The sequence below is a fragment of the Xyrauchen texanus genome, chromosome 9, assembly GCF_025860055.1.
Source record: "Xyrauchen texanus isolate HMW12.3.18 chromosome 9, RBS_HiC_50CHRs, whole genome shotgun sequence".
Taxonomy (NCBI): Eukaryota; Metazoa; Chordata; class Actinopteri; order Cypriniformes; family Catostomidae; genus Xyrauchen; species Xyrauchen texanus.
Genome location: NC_068284.1, coordinates 17,923,101 through 17,944,404, shown reverse-complemented (window position 1 = coordinate 17,944,404; position 21,304 = coordinate 17,923,101). Strand labels below are relative to the sequence as shown.

The 21,304-nt window shown below is 37.7% G+C and overlaps 1 protein-coding gene across 2 annotated transcripts in view; it reads left to right on the top strand.

Annotated features, from left to right (window-relative positions):
- The window catches only part of LOC127649261 (pre-B-cell leukemia transcription factor 1-like), an 88,945-nt gene that overhangs the window by 44,233 nt on the left and 23,408 nt on the right, over positions 1-21,304 (top strand). The window lies entirely within an intron of this gene.

The following is a 21,304-nucleotide window of genomic DNA, read 5'->3' as shown; positions in this document are numbered from 1 at the left end:
AATTTGCATTCTAAACACTGGGATTTCATGGTCAGTCAGATATAATGCTGTTTATTTTCATCGATTTGCCATGCTCTTGATGTCATGTAGCATTTTACTACCATGATATTGTTTCCATGGCTACCAAGGCCATTACCACTCAATCTGGCTGTCCTCCATAATGGCTGCAAAAGCTATTATAAACCGTTGGCCAAACTCACTCAAAATAATCTATACCATTTTAGACTGACTTAAGATCATTCTTCCATTTCAGAATTTGCCAGAATGCACAGTTCTCTTTTCAATTAGCACTGTATTATTTAAAAAGGTGTTTCATCTCACATGAAGTGTACCATCACGTGAGCATTTATATTGTCTTCTGTTATGTTTCTGAACTGAATTAACTGCCACCCAATGAATATTAATCCAATTGCTGCTCAAAATGAGCTTAGAAGTCTCTTATATTACATAGGTATTGAATATTGCAGCGGTGCACACAGATGAAAGCCCAGGGACCAGATATAATGTTGAACAAAGATCAATTAAGATGAATAAATGTGTCAGAAGCTAAACAAGGAAAATGAATAATGACCTTCAAACACAACACACAAAAGCATCATCTTGAAACACGGTGTATGTACATCGCCGGCACAAGAAAGAATGGAAAATGGGAAAAAATATACTCCCTAGTATTCTCTTTTGTCTTGTTTTTGGAGGGATGTTCAAATCCTGTTTTCATTGCAATTAAAATTAGGTGTCCATCAGGGTCTATCTGTCTTTGTGTGGCCTCATATGTTTGGGTGCTGATACAGTGTGGATTACTCTGTTTGGGAGGCCTGATAACAGGCTGTTTATAACCTTGGCACAGAGCAGGGGCTAATCTGGCTGGAGCACATTTCCCCTCAGCCCTTCTGATAAAGGCTAGCTGGCTCTGACAGAAGAGATGGAAAACAAGAGCAGAACACCTGCAGAAAAAAAAATTCGACGTATATAAGCTTTGGCTCTTTTATTTGTTTATTCTTTTGTTCATAATTTCATTTAACAGCATATTAATTCAAAATGTATACTTTTAGAATGAATTAAGACAATACATTTGTGATGCATGATTATGTTTTACATTTAAGAATGACATCTCTTTTCATTTTACTTTTCATTATTCTGCACCTGTTTGTCAGCATCTATCATTCAAATGAACTGAGAGTCAACATTATCTGTTTTGTTTAATGAAATCTATTAAATGACATTTGACATGGCATTGAACAAAACAATCCAAACAACAGAAAAGTAACTTTTAATATGTTTTTTTATTACACAGCATCTGGAAACTTGATTCTGTTTGCTCAATTTCTGCAGTATAGTCAAATAGTTTTGTATAATGACCACTAAACTGTATATTTGATTGTACAATGTAACATTGTCCTTTGCACCAATCTACAACACTGTGCTAGTTTTATGTCTCTTATAGCACTACTATAATACTATTATAGGAGTCTATTTCTCCTATAATATTAAAATAATTTTAACTCAATTCAATACATGTCCATTTTCTTGCTTATTTGGTAAGTAGCTGGTTAATAAGTGGGATACTGTACAGTTAGCCAAATATTAAAGGGTCATGAAACCCCCAAAACATTTTATATAGATGTTTATAGATACGCACAGGTTGCACATCATTGTTGCACATCACTGAAAACAACAATAGCACTTTTTCCCCAAGTGGCTCCGGCATGAGATGCTCTGCAACGGTTGCGAAAGATGTCCACCTAGAGCTTGTTTGCAAATGATTACAACTGAAAAACATACACTCAAAATGAAAACTGCTTTAATACAACCACCATGAAGAACCACATTTTTTATCAATCTTTGCTTTTATTAAACACTTATTGCCAAAAGAATGAAGCTGCATAGAGATAGACTATATTTTTATGTCAAGCATTATCATCTCTGTATTTAAGCTTAAGCCTTTTATGATTTTAAAGGTCAATGAACTGGCTTTCCATTGAAATTTGTCTCTTCAGATTGTAAACAGTATATAATGTGTTAAAATTTATATTTATCGTAAAAAAAAATGTGGTCTTCCAGGGCCACTGTCTCTCAGTACAAGTCTTAGTACTGTTCTAAGTAACCATCCATTATAATGGATTTTTATGGGAGAGAAAACGCTTTACATGAAATAGTGTATTTCTCCTTGGATTACAGTGGCGGTTTGGCAGTAAATAGTGTTTAACCTAAGTGAAATGTAAGAAAATCACACTTTTTAACTAAACTTGTACTACACATTTGAAGGTTACTAAAAGTGCTGCAGTTATTCTTACCATCATTTAGCTGAGTCTCTCTTCCAGAATGAGCTCTGAAATGCAATACAATGTCATGTCATTAATTACTGGTGTTTTTGGAATCACAGTGGTGAGAAACAATTATCATGCATTCAAATGCTATCTCCTGCCTCTGACTGAAAACATGACAAAAAACATGCGCTGATTGTCATTGATCTTTTCCCAGCTGCTTCTGTCAAGTGTCGCGTTCTTGTCACGTTTAACAGCCGATATCTCACACAACTCACGCAAAAGGTGTTTCTCAGTTCCATTTCTTTTGTTTTGTGAAACACTACCAGCAGATTAAGAGTAAGAGATGGTAAAAGATCCCGTATGGATTTCAAACCGAACACAATTTTATTCCATCAAATACGGGATGATTCTGTATTATATGGGACGGTTGGCAACCTTAGTGAGAATTCAAACTAATTTACAAACGTAACCGCGGTACTGGGCCAGTGCAAGACTTGTGGAACATAAATGAGATTGGCTTTTACACTAAACACCGTGGTGAGATCGAAATCAGTCGTCAGAATGGACAGCAGTGCATAACCTCACCGATGAAATGAAGTTATTTTCTGTGTTTTTCATAGTTACATTATGCCACAAATACTGTTAATTCTGATTTTAACTAAACCCGAAACACTCCTTGTAAGAATACATATCTAGGAATTAATGTAAAGTTTCAAATCAGTGCTGGTTTTAATGGTAATGTCTGCTCTGAGTGCTGTTCTCACTTGATTCTTCTTAGGTTTGAACAAAACATTCAAATCTTTTTGCAGATTTGCAATCTGAATATTGTTTTCACTCACTTTTATCTCATGATTGTTGATATTCAGCAAAGTGCCCCAAACTCCAACCCAAACTCACTTATGATACTTCAACGCAATATAAACCCCTTCAGGGTGTCGCAAGACATGATCTCTTTTTCTTTCTTTCTTTTTTTTTTTTTATTGTTCGGTGAATTCGGTGACAGTAGAGCGAAATATTGCAATATTGGAACGCCACCTCTTAACCAAAACCAGTCAGTGATTAAATTAACAGTCAGTTGAGTAAAAATGTCATTTTAGTGTGAAAATCCTGCTCACCATTGTTTATGTGAACACTATTACTTCCTGGTTTCCAAGGGACTATGACCCATATCTCAAATCAGTTGCACCACGCAAAAAGGTAAACACATATGAATTGATGCAAAAATAATGCATGAACCTTCGGAAGCATCATGTCGATTTCCTGTGTGTTCATATAGTAATAACTGGCTGACTGTATATTATCCCTTAGATATAGACTTTCGTTTGACCTCAAACCCCCCATTTATTTGATCATTTGTATGTGGTCACAAAGGCATGTCTCAAAGACTTCAAAGAACCATCTCCTGTACTTTCCTTACTTTTACTAATAAATACACTATAATGAAGGTCAAACCCCAATTTTAGTGCCAGCCTATGTGAGTTTAACAAAGACAGACTTAAGTTAAGCAGCACAGGTTAGCAGAGCTGTGTTTGAGTGAGCGAGATGGAGTTCAGAAAGCCCCTGAGCCTAAGCACCGTCATGCTTTGTAACCACTGCCGCCCCCACTCAGCAATGTCCCAGAGTGGCCCAGAGTCAACACTGAGACTCTGAACCAAGGGCTGTCTGCCCATCTCAGCCTGCCCACCTCCCTCCCTCTCATTCTCTCGCTTGCTCTGTTTTTCATCAGCAGGGAGAAATTACAGCCAGTCCCAGGCACTGAAGCAAGTATCTGTGTCTCTGGAGGCAACTTCCAACTAGGTCAGACTCATAATGTAATCCCACCATCTCTACTCTTAACCAGCTGTACGTGAGGATGGAGAAGATGAGCGAAACCTCCCACTCCCCCAGCATCTTGCAGTTTCTCGCCTGCAGCCCTCTTACAAAAATCCTATTTCAATATTGTCGAAAACGGCATTCATTATAATGCTAATGTCGGTGCTGGCCCAGATCAAACCAAATGCCACCATGGCGTGCTTAAATCATTTTGTCAAGTTAGCTGTTTGCCAGAGATGGCACAGGATTTGCATGCATTAAAGGTGCACTCAATAGTTTTGTTTGGTCATTAAAAAGGATTTACCTCTTAAGAGATGAATAGTACTTTTAAAAAATATATTTAAAATACATATATAATACAGTCATGAGATGAAGACTCCTGTCATATGTCATTTTGGCCACCATGTTGAGATCACCTTATAAGGACCACCCAAATAGTACTCGCAGTATCTCGCTAACTACCTTGTTATCAGACAGTTTTGCTTGTTAAGTTGAATTAATCATGGCCGACTGTTAAAAGCGAATTACTTCAATGTCATCGGTAAATGAAAATTTTTTCTTTACATTATGCTTTTTCCATGCTGTATAAATCAAAGACAACTGCCATATCGGCCAGCGAAACATAAAAAACAAAGTAACTGAGTGCACATTTAAAACCCCTCAATGTAACGATGGTGGCATCTATGGCCACAATGGCTTTTATATCTCCCAAGCTGTTGCAAGTTATTAGTATAAGTATAGCATTAGCATATAGCATTGTTATACACTACTACTTTGTATAGTCAATTAGAAACATCTTGACCATATCCTATATTTCAATTTAATGCAACAACATTGCAGACTACAAATTATAATCCTGTTGGACCAGTTTGGCTTAGCTTTATAGGCAGGTGCAATCTCTTTGTAGTTTTAGTACACATCCAATGGATGGATTATAATGCAGAGCTTCAAAAATCAGGCTCTTGTCTGGCTGGCTGTGGAGCCCAGAGACCAGCATGTTCTTCATGCATACGGCCTGATGAAACTTGATGAGTAAACAACATGTGTTTTCATTTACTGTACCTGCCTGCTCCCAGAGGGGGGAAAGCCCAAAGTCGACTGTGAAAACACTCCCCGCAGGTGTGAAAATAAAAGCCATGGCTAAAAATACATTCAGCAGCTGGGAGTTATTTGGAATGGTTTGTGCGTGGAGGAGAGCGCGGCAGTCCAGCTGTGTAGGCAGGTGTGGATGGGCTGACCGACAGAAAGCTGCCTATTTAGTTACACTGCAATCCCTCAAAGCAGATGCCGTGCAAACACGCCTAGCGTTTGCTCAATTTCCTTTTGTGTTGACTCATGCATAGCTTATTTGCGGTGGGCATTTCGGTGAGGGATGGGTGGAGGAAAAAGCTTCCAAACTAGTCGGGTGAGGAGAATGACAAATGGAGGGAGAGAAAGAGAGAGGGAGAATGAGGATGCTTTATGTGATCTTAGTGCAATCGACCAGCCCCTGAGCCGAGACTCAGATTTTCCTTGACAGTTATGGACTTCACTGAGTTTCACTTTATACAAAACTGGATTGTCTATTATTTGTGTTGTGTATTTTGTATTGGGGATAGTTCACAATGGCCAACTAGTCATCCAACAAGGACACGGTTAGTGATGTTGACTAGTCTACCTAGATTTAAAAAAATAGATATATTTTATCTGCAGTGCTTTAAATAACTTGCTGGTTGTTTGACAGTTTGCACGTTAAAACCCTCTCAGACAAGTTGCGCCTTTAAATTAAACTTTTTTAAAGAACCGCTGCCACTGCGTACTCATTCGGATTTCATTGTCACATCTCGCAATTTTTAAGCATCCTGTCATGACACTCCATTGTGATCCTTCTAGCTGCTTTTGAACACAAAAACACATCTTCGATAAACGCACCCTAAGAAACATGTCCAATCAGAAAAAGTGCTTCCTTAAGACTGATTAGTCTATGATTTTGAAAATATGTCATTTTGCACATCCCTAGTTTGTAAAGCCTGTGATGTGTCCTGTATTGTAGCTCCGTCAACACATATCCAATTACCTGTAGCATCAAACACCACAATGACTTTTTGGATCAAGTGTTCCAATAGTAGACTCTCATTTTTCATACATATCGCCTCAAGGACAGAAGGAGATAAAAGTGACCCCCCGCTACTTTTTCTAATGAGTTCATATACAAATGACCTCCCTCTCTCTACTTTTGTCTTTTGATTGACAACAGGGGTTCCCTTTGACCCACATGTGCATCTGTTATGCAGCCCATATAAGCCAGGAAGATTGAGTGATTGAAGCGTTGTGAACCTCGGGGCGCAATGTTTTGTCCAGGCCGGCATTTCTGCAAAGCTCAGTCTGCGCAAGACTCATTTGCATGTTCAGCCGCATTCCCTTCTTAACTCGTACAGTCTGCAGGAGTCCTCGTCTCACTGGGGAGTCAAGTGAGTAATGCTGTTAGCACTAATTAGCAAGATTAGCTGTGCCGCTAATCTCCAACCCAAAACAATCAGAACAGAAAATCCCATGATGTGACAATTATCTTTGAAAATTTGAAAAATTGGATCACATGTTTTTTGGGTTTATTTTGTTCTGTTGTGTAAAACTTTTGGTTTAGAATTGCCTAAAATTAAAAGTCCAGTTTTGTTGAATTTAGTCCATGTCTATTAGCGTTGAAACCATCTTTTTGCCAGTATACTCCAAAAAAATTTCAAAATTATCTTTTAGCAGATGTATACAATCTTCAGTCATTCTCTTCTGGGAAAACAGAACAATATTACTGATGATTCATCTTTCACCCCACAGATTTGTGTCCAATCAAATACTCTCTAGAGACTAGCAATAGCAAATCATGATTCATGGCTGTGACGTAACTAAAGACTTTTTTTTTTTTAAAGGTGGATGAGACCTTCAATATTTCTTGAAGATAAGAATTTGGATTATACTTTTCATTTAAATGTTTCCCTTCTTCTGAGATGTTTTATATATATTTTTTTTCAGTCTTATTTATTTTTTTGGCAACCGTGCGTGTATCCTTAACTCAAGTGTTCTCATTTTGACAAGTTTTCTCATTTTGAGTCTTGTCATGAAGCAAGACATTAGTTATTTTGGAGAAAGCAAGAATTACGACTGGCAGGTTGAAACAAACAGCACCAGCACTGAGCACAGACCTGTGTTCTCTAGGGCCCACAGCTTACCACACACAAAACACTGGTCTCTAGTGGGCTGGTGTCTTGTGGATGGAAATTGTAATGAAGTTTGATGGCTCACATAGTTTTACTTTTAGTTACAGCACAAAGCAGGCATAGCAAAGCCAACACATTACAGCTTGCAAATGGAAAATTCCAATGGGAGCCCACTTTAAAAAGACAGATAACAATAACAAAATGTAAGAAGGGCTGTTTAAAGTATGCAGAAAAATATTCTTTCTCAAGTAGTGAATCTTTGGCAAGGTAACTTAACATTCTCTTCAGCAGATCACTGATGGTAACTTTTAGTCCACATATTAGCTTTGAAACCATCTGTATACTAGTATTATCCTAAAAGTTGACAAAATAACCCGTAATGAATGGACATATTCAAAATGTACAATGTTACTCCTCTGGGAAAATGTACCAAAATATGAAGGACTCATCTTGCACTTGACAGATTTTTGTCCAATCAAATGCTCTTTAGAATCAGAATGTCCCTTCCTCTAAAACCACCTGCAATAGTCTAGCAAATAGAAAATCATGATTCAGGGCTGTTATGTAAATAAATATTGGCTATTTAATAATAAAATGGACCATCCTTTCAATATGTCTAAACTATCTGTTTAATAAGAAAAAAAAAACTGTGCTCATCAAGCCATTTCAGAATGGTTTTAATGCTTCTTTTGAAGAAGTCAGATTCAAAAGAGATGCCTTCTCTTGAGACATTTATAGTGTACAAGGAAACTATGTTAACCAAGAAAAAATGCTTATAGGCTATAGTCCAATTAGAGATTGTGCTTGTGTCGGTGTTGGCAGGTCCTCTCATTTTTCATGTTTACATAAAACGTGTCCAGTCCGGTTCACAGTGTGAGATCTCTTGAGCTTACACTTGCAATGAGATCCCGTTAGCTCTGTGTTATTGGAGTAAAAGGCTTACCTGTACAGCCATGCCTGGAACCTGCCCTCTGCTAACTCTCTATACCTTGGGGGCATTCAGTTTCTTTGTTTCTTGGCCAAAATTGGGTCCAAGCGTGTGCACTAATAGACTTTCTTGCCTTCTACCAGTGTTCTAATTTACATCTCAACAGCAAGCTGCAAAAAGTACAAAAAACATAATAAAAGCACCATACAATTTGAGCTCAATATTTCATGTCTCACTGTAGAAGCGGACAGTTCACAACGTTGCTTACGTTGTGTTATGAATGGGGGTGTGACACATTTTTTAACAAAACAATGTATGAAATCAAGCTTACTTTTCTAAAAGTGTCTGTGCTCAAGACTTGTATATAGTATGTTTCGGGCTTTAGAGTAAAAAATGGCACAAACCAGTTCAAATGCGTATTTGAAAATAAGATTTTAGAGCTGCAGTTTATGCAAGTGTTTCCTTCAATAATTGTCTGCATTTTTTCTTAATTTTGTAGCACACCACGGAAGACATGGTGTGTTTTGGTCCTTTACAGCTATGGTTTCTCTGGGCTGTCATTTGTTTGGACAAGAGCCTTGTGAACTTTGTTCAAAAAAATCTCCTTTCGTGTTTGATGGAAATAATTGTAGCATACGAGTTTGCAATGGCAGTTATTGATGACAGAATACAATTTTTTTGGTGAACTTTTCCTTTAAGGATCTCCTGCTACTTCCTCCAGTGATCCAGTTCTTTCTTACCGAATGCTTTACTTACACAGCTGAAACTGAACTGGATTTCAAGGACTGTGATTGTATGTGGAACAATGGTATGATTGGACCATTGTATGGTAGTGCAATGTTGACGCATTTTATGTTTGTGAATATGTTCTGCAGAATATCTCTGAATTGTTGTGCCAGAGTTGGAACTCTTGGATGGGGATAAGATGTAAATCTGTAGGGTTTTGTTGTTTAGTGGGCGGTTGTGAAGGCTGTTTTAGCGTAATCTGAGGTAAAGAAGCAGGATATATGTGACAAGTGTTGTCTGATTTCAATGATGATTCGAAATATGTTCTTTGATCATAATCTTGATCAACCATTTTTAAGATTTCTGTCTTTTCCCCTTCAAGTGGATGTGATCTGCACTGTCATGACTGGAAATAGCTTCCTGGGAGAGTTGAAGACTTTGGTTAATCTCAATCGACAGCATTTGTTGCACATTGTTGATTATCACAGAAAATAAATTTGACTCGTCCCTTAAAAGCAAAAATCTGGGTTACAGTGTGGCACTTACCATGGAAGTGAATGGGGCCAATCTGTAAACATTTAAATACTCACTGTTTCAAAGTATTGCCACAAAATGTAAACAATATGCGTGTTAACATGATTTTAGTGTTATAAAATCGCTTTCTAACCTTCTTTGTTTAATGCTGTATCCAATTTTAGGATGGAGCTTAAGACAATAGACAAGGAAACACTGACTTGGTTGTTAAAACTCTCTTTTGTTTGCATTTATCTATAGAGGGATTGAAATGACTCAGACAGCATAAAGATGGATTTATTTTGATGAGAACTTCTGCTATCTGTGAGACCCTGGTGTCATATGTGAGATGCAGACACACATGTTCCAGAGGAGCCAGACACCACAGGCAATTGTCTCTGTGTCTATGAGTGGCCATATGTTGCACATCCTTGTGTCGTAGCTTAAGGGGCTTGCTCCCATAGAGATGAGAGGTTATTGTAGTTTGAAATGAATCCCTCATCCCTCCCCCTTGCCATCATGCTCTACCCCCCTCAGCTTCATTCTCATGGGATCAGGAGCAAAAAACACAGGAGTCTTGATCAAACAGGTATGTGCCACCAAATACTGTGAGATGGCTTTGGTTTCACACCTTAGTCCTCTAAACAACAGTACAAAAGAGAAAACAGGCCGTTTCGGTTGCCGAGCCCCTTTTGTATGCCTCCAGATGTGCTTTAATTTACTGCGACTTGGCTAATTATGGTAATTAAGGATTAATTACTGTTAATTACTTTCGCATAAACTCATCACCAGTCAAAGAGCGGAACCTTATGAAATGTGCCACGCGTGCAAACACACACCACGGGGACTTCGGCGAGCAAGCAGGGGTCCCTTTACATGCTGTCGCTCGTATAGGGACCCTCTTAAGGGCCACAACAGAGCAGGGTTGCTGCTCTCACACGCTGACCTCTCAGCTCTCAACCCCACCTGTGCAGGTTAACATCAAAATATGGTCCAATTCGGTCCTGTAAGACTCAATGAAATTTCTTGTTGAGTGGAGTTTTTTTCTTTCTTTTTTCTCCAATGTAAATCCAATAGCTTTTAGCTTATGTCACTCATGAACATAAATCTAGGTGGAAGAACATTCTCATTCTAGAGAGCATTTTATCTGACAAAATGAGTGAGTGCAAGATGAGTCATCAATATTTTTGGTTTGTTTTCCAAATAAAAAGAGTATATCTGCTAAAAAAGTGTATTTAGTTAACAAGAACTCTAGCCTCTATATGACCTAAATGCTAAAAGACACAGACTAAAAGCCACATAATTCCATTTTAATTTCATGGTGTCTTTTAAGTCCAGTTTACTTTTGGAATACAAGCCCTAAATGTTTTGTTTTGCATTAAAGCTATATTTTCTTCTTTGTGTGCATAAGACTTCAAATGTTACTCTGCAGGTCTTTATTCGAGGAGAAAGATGACTTGATTTCCTTGGCGGTTGGTTGTTACAGAGAAATTTCTCTCTAACATGCGATGCTCATAAGGAAGGCAATAAACAGCGAGCTGGCGGATTCCCTAAGGAGCAAAGATTAAGTCATATGCACCTCTCCCTTTAGTAAACAGGCGCCACACACATGCAAGGGATGATAGAGAGGAAACCATTCCGCTCCGGCTCGATTAGATTAACAAAATTCACTTGGAGAGTAGGAGGGGGGAGAGAGACAAGCGTGCATAATTAATTCTGACTTTGATCACTGTCGCTGTCTTTCAAAGGGATCATTTCCTATCTCCAGTGCTTTAAGAGACAGACATAGAGCAACTAATACAATTCATATCTGTTATTCTCCAATACGAAGAATAAAATATAGATAATTTTTTATGAACACTTATTAGCTGTGTGGCACTTTAGTGTTTTATGAGTATGCTTGTTATTTTATGGGTTTGCCCACTGTAGGGTTTGTCACGATACCACAATTTTATTAGTTAATACCAGTAACAGGAATATTTAACGATTCTTGACACCATTTTCAATATCACAGGAAAAAACATGTGTATGCTGCTATTTATATGGTGTTATAATCGTTAACAAAAACTTTTTCCTAAACTGAAATAAATATAAAACTGAAATGATTGGAAAAAACTGAAACTAAACTGAAATAATTTTCATATCTCCAAAACTTACTAAAAATAATAAAGAATGATCTTGAATTTACTGCAAGTTCTAATGCACAGATCTGATATTTTGACACATTTCTTAAGACTTAAGCGACTGTGTTTACATTAAAGTTTCTGCCAAGAAGTGCATTTTACATACAAAACTTCATCAAGATTGAAGCGCATATCACATGCTCGCAAATGCACTAATTGAGTCGGTACTACCGATCTAGAAAGACTGGTGTTGTTACTTTTTTTTTTTTTTTTACTTTTTATCTGTACTTTCCTAAGTTGTATGTGACATGATCAGTGAATTAAATGAGTCATTTCCATTTCTCCTTGATCTAGAGATCTGTCCTGGCAACATACCCGAGTGAAAGATATATAATAGAGCCCAAAGGCTATTAAAACTCGCCTAGTTTAATGTGCCAAGCTTTAGTCTGATGAAGGTGAGGTACATTTTCCAAGGCACCTAAAAGACAGGGCTTTCATAGCCTGAAGCCACTTTGGGTTGCCTGTTTTGAATAACAAATTATTTTAATGAAGGACTATAAGTGGAACTGTAGCTCTAAATTGTCTTGTGGTGTGCACCAGGCTGCCTGGTGGAAGCTTGCTAATGCTTATCATGGTTATTAGCCATAGCTTGGGGGGCCAGTGAAGCTCTGAGTGCTCCAGACCTCGCACGCCCCCCTTCAGCCCGCATCACTGACCAACTTCTTGAAGAGGGGGAAGGGGGACAAGAGAGGGAACAACAGAGGCTGAGGAGCTACCAAAGCAGCGTAATGTAACGCCTGTCATCTCAGCTCCCACCAGCTGTCATCACGGCAATGTACTCCAGTTCATTTTTTTAAAAGGACACCGTACTCTACCATTCCATTTCAGTTTCTTCCCCACTCCTCTACATCTTCAATGTTCATTTTCTAACATTTCTGTTTAAATAATTCACCTGTGGTGCAGAAATTACACACTTTACCTTTAGAGCAGATGCTCTGGTTTTAGTATAAAAATGTATGTTCATAAAAGCATGTTTTATGTATCATGTAATAGTGTGTGAAATCCAAGCCTCCTAACTTAAATTTACATACACTAAAGCATGACTAAGTATTTCATGCAAAACTATGCACCAGCTAAATATTTATTTGTGTACTAGGATGAGACATTCAGTATGTGGCTGTAACATGGAATGCATTAAATCAGATCAACATATTTAGTTTTGTACAGCACAGACAAAGAGAACAGAGCAGTGCTGAATGACTGTGCTTGTTATTATGCTGCCTGTAACATAGATAGTCTCTGTCTCTTTCAGGAAATTCAGGCTGTGTAAGCAGGCTGTGCATGTAATGAATGACGGCGATGTTACATTAGCATGTTGCTGTCCCTCTTTTGTTCTTACGGACGAGTTGGTGACAGGCCCACCATGACACAGACAAGTGAGAGAGCAGGAGAGAGAGAGACTGAAATAGAGAAAGAGAAACAGAATAGATGCCACCAGATATATATAAAGCTTTAATGCTCTTTGATTTGCAGCCTACAGTAACAGGAATATCACTTTCAAATATAATACATCAAAATCACCATGGTAACCGTAATAATCAATCAAATCACATAACCAAAATATCATAGATATTACAGTTGGTGTTGCTAAAATAAATGTGGGTAACTTGGGAATAAGCCATCACATGAAATAAAATCAATAAATAATGTGAACGGAAGTATGTTGCTTCAGCAGTGTGAGAGACCTGGGTTTAGAATTACAATTACATTTATTCATTTGGCAGACCAGTGTTCGGATCCCATGTTGAAACCAGGAAGTATTCGCGCTCGCATAATCAGTGATGAGTGTGATTCGGAGGTTGCTTTTCCCCCACAGACATTCCATTTGTTCTCCACTTGTACAGCTGAAAACAACTCTCTTTATAACTCGCTTTTGGCGACCCTCTGTGTATATTTCACCTGTAAAATGGAGCTCACACGTGCCCAAACACCCAAAAACACTTACCACTTTGGCCACTGCGGAACATTTTTCAAATTTCGATAAACACATTTAAGAAAAGTTAACCTACTGTTCTGATTTCACTGTGAGGTCTGTCTGTAACTTTATAGCATGAACAATTCTTGAGTAGAGATTTTTGTATAAGACAAATACGTACAGATTTACAATCCCTTGCAAAAATCGAGAGTTCAAACTTGCTGTAAATTCGGCACTGAGTATTTTCACATGCAAATGAGCTTTGCGACAAAACTTACATATTTGCCAAAGGTTTGCTGCAGGTTCACCACTGAAGAGTTGCAAACTTCTAGCAAACATTTGCTGAAAATCACAAGCTAAATTGCATGTGAAAAGAATGAGTGGCAAATTTTGGGCAAGTTTGCGGCTAATTTGCAAGAACTCTATTTTTTTTGTAAGGGGTATCATCCTTAATATCAATTATTGTCTGTATTAAAATTACATTAAAATTACTAGAACTAGTTTGTCAAGACAAACTTTGATGTTGGCTTGTTCTAAAGTTGAATTGTTTGACAGTTGGAGTTTGGATAGTCTTGGCCAGTTGGCAAACTAGTCAGAACAGTCTGTAGGTCTTTGTTAAATGTATATATAGCTTGAAAGCTGTAGGAGTTACATTTGATAATTTTGTACTTTTTTAGGAATTTTGAAAGAACCCTAAACCATGTCTATAGAACAGTTTGTTGGCTTTGACATGGCAACATAATTATCAGCTATCAGGTTTTAAGCAAAATGCCTATATACTGGCTCCTTTGTAGTTACTATGGTATTTTGGTGGAACTGTTGTTTGCAATGATAATTTTTTTATGTTATACCATAACAACTCCCTGGAGTTGATTGTACAGTAAATAAACATTCAAATCCATATCAATATATGATCAGAAATATCAGCCAAGACAATTGTAGCAAGCTTACCATCATGTTTACCTTACATTCAATCCAGACCTGAGTGAAGCACCAGTAAAACACCCTTTGCTCTTTAGTGGTGTAACAAGGTGCATTAGATGCTTGTTGGCTGACTGCATGTGTCTGCCTGAGGATCTCAGGTCTCAGGTTACCGTATTGACTGCATCTGGAGGGGCTCCAGGGCCCAGCACTGGCTGCCAGTGCCAGTCCAGAAAGGCAAACTTTCATCATCCTTGTCAGGGCCATCACAAGCGCCTTGTTTGACCATACATCTTCCTAATTGTGACAGAATACTTCAACATCATTAATTAAACATGCTTTCATTTAAGGCACTCACAGGGAGTTGAGGCCTGGGAGGGGGGCCGGGCAGTGTTACCACACGCAAACACAGCATTGTTGGTGTGATTTGTTTGCTATTTCTGTTTTTTCTTTTCTTTTTTTTCTGTTTTTTATTTTGTCTGGCTGGCTTTGCTGTTTTGTCTCTCTGTTTAGGTTTTTTACGGGGTCACAGTTATGTAAGTATAAACAACAAGAGTCAAAGTTAATGGAATAGTTCAGCCAAAAATTAACAGTTTGTCATAATTTACATAATTCACAACCTTTAAAATGTTTCCTTCCATGGAACACAGAACGTGATTTTTTGACGAATATCCTGGCCACTATTTTCCACATTACTGAATAAAGACTCAAATATCAAGATTCAAAATAAAAAGCACCATAACAGTTTAATAAAAGTGGTCCACAGAACATGTGTATTATATTCCGTCTTCTGAGGCCATACAATAGTGTTATGTGAGTAAAAGACTTTGGCTGTAAAATAGCAGCATAGCTAAAATACAAAAGTCCTTGCCTTAAATATATTACAGTGTAGTGTTCATATGTGTGTGGACATTTGTTCCAGTGCTATTAACGCAATGTAACATCATTGATAGGCCCTTCTTCGTCCACAGCTTAATTATAGTTGAGTACAAAGAGAGGTGGGATTTGTCTCCTGTCACTGTTCAATTAAAACTTGCCAGAGTGGGACGATTACCCCATTTCTGGCTTTCAATATCCACGCTAGCCACAGCACTGTAATTCTGACTCAAGAACAAATAAACCTAAATGCTACCCTGGGTGGACTGCTGCGGCGAGGACTGCACTATAGCGCATCAGAGTCTCCTTTAGTCATGACTATATATTCACAATATAGGACGGCCTCTCGTTGCTTATTGCTTAAATGTCTTGTACTGTAGATAGTAGTGTGACTCTGCAACGCTGAACATCTCAGCACAATATTTTTCAGATTCTTCTCCAAGGAGATTTTGAAGAGAACTAAAGAGCTGTGTGCCATATGTCTGTCTTTCAAATACAAAATCAGGCCAAATCCTCCTGTCAAACGTAATCCATTCCACTCTTGGACTCCCAGCTTAATTCCCTGAAGTTGATACCAGCCTTGCTTTAGACATTGAAAAGATAACCCCCTGACTAAACCTAGCTGAAGCTCCTGCCTGTGTTAGCGCAGTGTCTCTCCTAAAGCATTTTTATTTATAAGGAGGATGACAAGACTTGTGATCTACCACATATTTTAAAGAGATTTTTTTAAGGATTATTATAAGGAACACCAGACTTGCACCATGTTGTTGTAGAAGCAAAGAGAGTGAAATTAGGGCTTGCAATCAGGTGCGTGGTTTCTTGATTGGCAAATTGGCTATGAAAAAGGAAACGCACAGGAAAGCAACTGCTGGAAGTTTGGATTTAAGTCTTGTCTAAAGAATAAAGCTGGTCTTTATCTGGTCTAGCTGGTCTCCCAACCTGGCCAAGTTGATCTTCAGCTGGTCTAACTGATCTCCCAGGCTGGCCAAGCTCGCCTTTAATTAGATTAGTTGGTCTCTAAGCTTGGCTAAGCTGGTCTTCATCTGGTCTTGCTGGTCTACCAGCCTGGCCAAATTGGTCTTTAGATTGTCCAGCTGGTCTCCAATCCTGACCAAGCTGGTCTTCAACTGGTGTGTCTGGCCTCCCAATGAGGCCAAGATGGCTTTCAGCTGATCTAGCTGGTCTTCAATCCTGGCCAAGCTGTTTTTCAGCTGGTTTAGCTGGTCTTCCTACCTGGTCAAGTTAGTCTTCAGATTGTAAAGCTGGTCTCCCTTAGGCTGGTTTAAGCAGTTTTTTTTTCTGGATACAGAAAGTGAGGAGGAAAAGAGAAAGTGATAGGAGACATAAAGAGAGTCTGATTTGCCCCTCGGAACACTGTTAATGTTTGTCTGCGGGTGGTTGAGTTCAGCTCAGTTCACATCAGCTGCACATTGGGCATGGACTACTTACACACACAAACACTGCACGTACACACACAGGCCTGGCAGCATTAGAGCCTAATCGATTGCCATGCCATTACTGAATCAAAATAAATAAAGTGCATTACATCAGTTTGGGGTAATTAAGCAACAGCAAAGTGAATTGTATGATTATCCGTATTCATTGTATTTATTTAATATATTTCATGCATTTAATTGTGCACTGGAGGATATGGTTGAAATGAATAAATCATTATTTGCCTCATTAGATTTCCTTCTCCAGATGAACATAGGCCACTTCTGGGCCTGTTGTTTTTTTTACCCAATGCCGTACGCTAGTCACGTACCACCGTTGCTGTCTCTTTCTATTATATAGGCATAAAAGACTAACTCTTTCTGCCTGTTGTTGTAGTATTGATACACAATTGTGCTTTTTTTCTGTGAAATTGTTGATTGGGCTGAAATTGGACAGTCAGGTTTTTATTTGGCAGAGCTACATCAGTTGAGAATGGGCTGAAGTCATCGTTGAAGAGCTTTAGCGAGGACTTCAAGATAATGACAGATTGAAAATAATCACTTTACGAAACACACACACACACATCACACTATGAAGGCTTGCTGAAGGACACGCTAATGAAGCAGGATGTTTGCTGTACTGCTCGAGGTCTCTGGAGAAATCTGACCTCAGCGGTGATGCTCAACCCACGCCCTGAACTCTTGACCTCTGGAGCCCTCTGACAGCTACTGACATTTTGCGTGGCAGTGGGCTGAGGTTTAATTGGATGCGGATTGAAAGAGACTGGGTTGATTGGTTTTAGATTGCTGAAAACAGTTTGCAATGCACTGGTTTCCTCAACCTCCCCATCAGCCATGCAATGGTGTCAAAGGAAGATTTGCATTCCATTGCTTCAAATCAATACTAAACCATACCATAAATGTGTTGTTTTTGCAGGTTTACACATTTAATAAGCTGTGTATTTGTACATTTTACAGTTACTATTGGTTTGGTTTGCATTAAAGTGATAGTTAACCCAAAAAAATTTATTCTGTCATAATTTACTCACCTTTATGCATTCCAAACAGCATCACTCACCCTTCACTTTCATTGTATGGAAAACAAATGCAATGAAAGTGAATAGTGACTGCGACTAACATTACTGCCTAACATTTATAGAAAAAAAGTCATGACATAATTTTCATTAATGGGTTAACAAATAAAAGTTTGTTTTGTTATTGCTGTGGATCTTAATTGTCTAGTCAGCCATACTGAAAAATGCACAAATGGTGGTTTATGGAAATAATTTGTAATTCAGGATTTGTGTGCTGTTTGAAGTTCTTTGTTACTGGCAGAATGGCTGGTGAAGGGGCTGTTCATCTGCCTTCGCTGAACAGAACACAATGAGAGACATCTAGTGGCACAGAAAGATAGAACGGCTCATTGTGTTAAAAAAGCACCTCATAAAGACAAGCCAAAAACTCATCAAAGCACTTTAATGGAAATATTCTCTAGTGAAACTCAAACTCAAAAATTTAAAGAAAAGAGAGGTTTCTTAAAGTGAGGTTGCTTGAGTTAATGGTTATAGAAATGTTTGTCATTACACCATCTGCCTTGTTTTGCTACAGTGTGACCCCCTGCAAAGTCCTCTTAAGCAGAATGTCCATGATCATGGTCAGGTTCATATATATATATATGAACGGCTATATATATATATATATATATATATATATATATATATATATATATATATATATATACACACACACACAGAGAGACACACACATTTTATTTATGCTATATTACAATATATAAGCTAGAGTGCAATCTTATAGTTTTTACAATTTAAAAAATCCCTATCCAGTAATCATAATTGACTGGAAAATGAATTTACATTTATTATGCTAACCCTTCATGAAGCATTCTGATGGACATTAAAATCTAAACATGTCTATTTGCATATATATAAAGTGAAATATAATATACAATTTATTTGTAAATATAATGTACAAATAAAGCCATATGCCAGTATATGTAGAAGGTTTCATTATGATAGCAAGCAAGGTTTAAATGTTCTAACTGTGGCCATCCAGATACACAGAGTAGGCTAAAAGACAGTAATTCATCAGGTGTGCTCTGCTCTGCCCTGTCCTGCTGTTCTTCCTTCTTGCATAGTTTAGTTTAGTAGTAACTCTATTCAAACACAAATGAACCAGGTCATCAAGGAACCAGGTCATCTTAGCAATAGATTTGCTAAGAACAGAATTGAGCACCTCTGTTTTGAACACTACAGACAATATAACAGTGATAATTGTACAGTACTAAAAGAGCAGAGTTCAATGGTAAATTAACTTAATCTAAGTTTGAAAAGAGTTTTTTTTTGGAGAGGTTTCCAGAGATCCTGACAGTTTAACGACTATGAAAATACTGCAGTGGACATGCAAGTGCAGTATAATTGTTTTGGCGAAGCTCTGGCTTTATTAAGTCTTTACGATAATTTAGTCATTCTTACATTTTTCTTCTTTTATTCTTCAATGAATACAGATCACATAATCAAGAATGAGCTTTGATGGAAGCAGATACAATTATTTATCCAAAATTATAATTAAATCAATGAAATTATGGTTTTATTATCTCATACCCTGCCAAGATTGGTTTTTAGTTCCACTATTTAGTTCCTTCCATTAAAATGAAGGCCATATATCAAGGCTCAAGCTCTTTGAAATCTCGTAAGCAGAGAATGTGATGTTATTATGCTGATTTTATTACAGGCATAACTTTACCATTATGGAGGTTACCCAAATTATACATTTGAATATACGTGCCTCTCATCAAGAAATTAGATGTTTACTTAGTTTTCACTGGTTCATGAAAAATATTATTATAATCTGACGAAATTATTATTAAAGGTGCACTCAGTAAATGTATTTATTTTTTGTCCTCTTGGACTTACACTAACACCTAGTGGGTTGGATGCAGTATCATCTAAAATCAATAGTTTTCAGTTTCAGATGGTATTGTAGAAATGTAGTATTCACAGTCAGCCATGATTACTTTAATCAACGGGTGAAAGTGTAAAATAAAAGGATGGTTACTGAGACTAAGCAAGTTACTGTGTAACAGCTATAATTAACAGCTCCTTAGCAAGTGGAGTTGTTCAAAATAATTTTAAACATGCAATTCTACATACTTTTGGATCTGGCAATACACAACAGTTACAGACCAATCTCCAAACTGCCTTTTATTTACAAGATTTTGGAGAGAGTTGTAGTTCTACTCCTATCTAAATATATTTTAGAAATATTTCATTCTGGTTTCAGACCTTTGCGCAGCACTGAATCTTCATTGTTGAAGGTCACTAATGATTTTTCTCACCATGGATTCAGATTCACTTGTCGTCTTTGTTTTATTAGATCGCAATGCTCTGTTTGACACTATCGACCATAATGTTCATCTTAATCATCTTGAGTGTATGGTTGGCATCCAGGGTATGGCCCTTCAGTGGTTTTCCTCTTATCTTAAAGAAAGGATGTTCTCTGTAAATTTAGGAATTTTTTCTTCTATTTCATCTCAAATACAGTGTGGTGTCCCTCATGGGTCGATTTTAGGACCCTTGTTATTTTCCCTGTATATGCTTCCTCTGAGTTCTGTTCTTCCAGAAGTACAGCATATCTTATCACTGTATGTTGCTGTTTCTGAGTGTAGACATGAATTATTTATTTGAGAATGTCCTAAATTGCTTCAAAAATATTAAACATTGGCTGGCCAAAAGTTCTGATTTAGGTTCATCAATGTCCTCCTTACCTGGCCTGGTTGTACAAGATCATGTAAGGAGTCTTGGAGTGGTTTTTGACTCCTCATTACTTTTCAATAAGCAGTTCAGTGCTGTTGTCATGGGTAGCTTTTCCCACCTGAGATCTATCGGTAAAATAAAACATTTTCTTTCCCATAAAGACTAGGAAATTCTGATTCACTTACTTATTTCATCAAAGTTAGACTATTGTAACTCATTTTGCATTAGTCTCCCCCAAACTGCGTTATTCCACATACAGCTGGTTCAAAATGTGGCAGCCAGGCTCTTAACAGGGTCAAGAAAGAGGGATCACATTTCCCCCTGTTTTAGCATCTCTACGCTGGCTTCCTGTGAAATTCAGGGTCCATTTTGAAATTCTGATTTATGTCTACAAGGCACTATCTGGTCTCATGCCCCAATATATCAGTGACCTTCTCCTCCCTTACTCCCCCACCAGAGTGCTCAGGTCTTCTGATCAACTTCTATTGAGGATTCCTCATTGCCGCTATATATCTAAGGGTGACTGTGCCTTTTCTGTGATATGTCATAATCTATGGCATAGTCTCCCTTTCCATGTGATGTCAGCTTCATTATTTTTAAATCTTCTTTAAAAACATATTTTTATTCCGTAGCTTTTGAATAGATCCTTGAATAGTTTGAAATGGATAAATAGATGATGCTGTATTTAAAGTTTTTATTTATTTTATTATGTTTTATATTTAACTTTATATCAATCTGTTTTTATATCTTTCTGTCATTTTTTTGA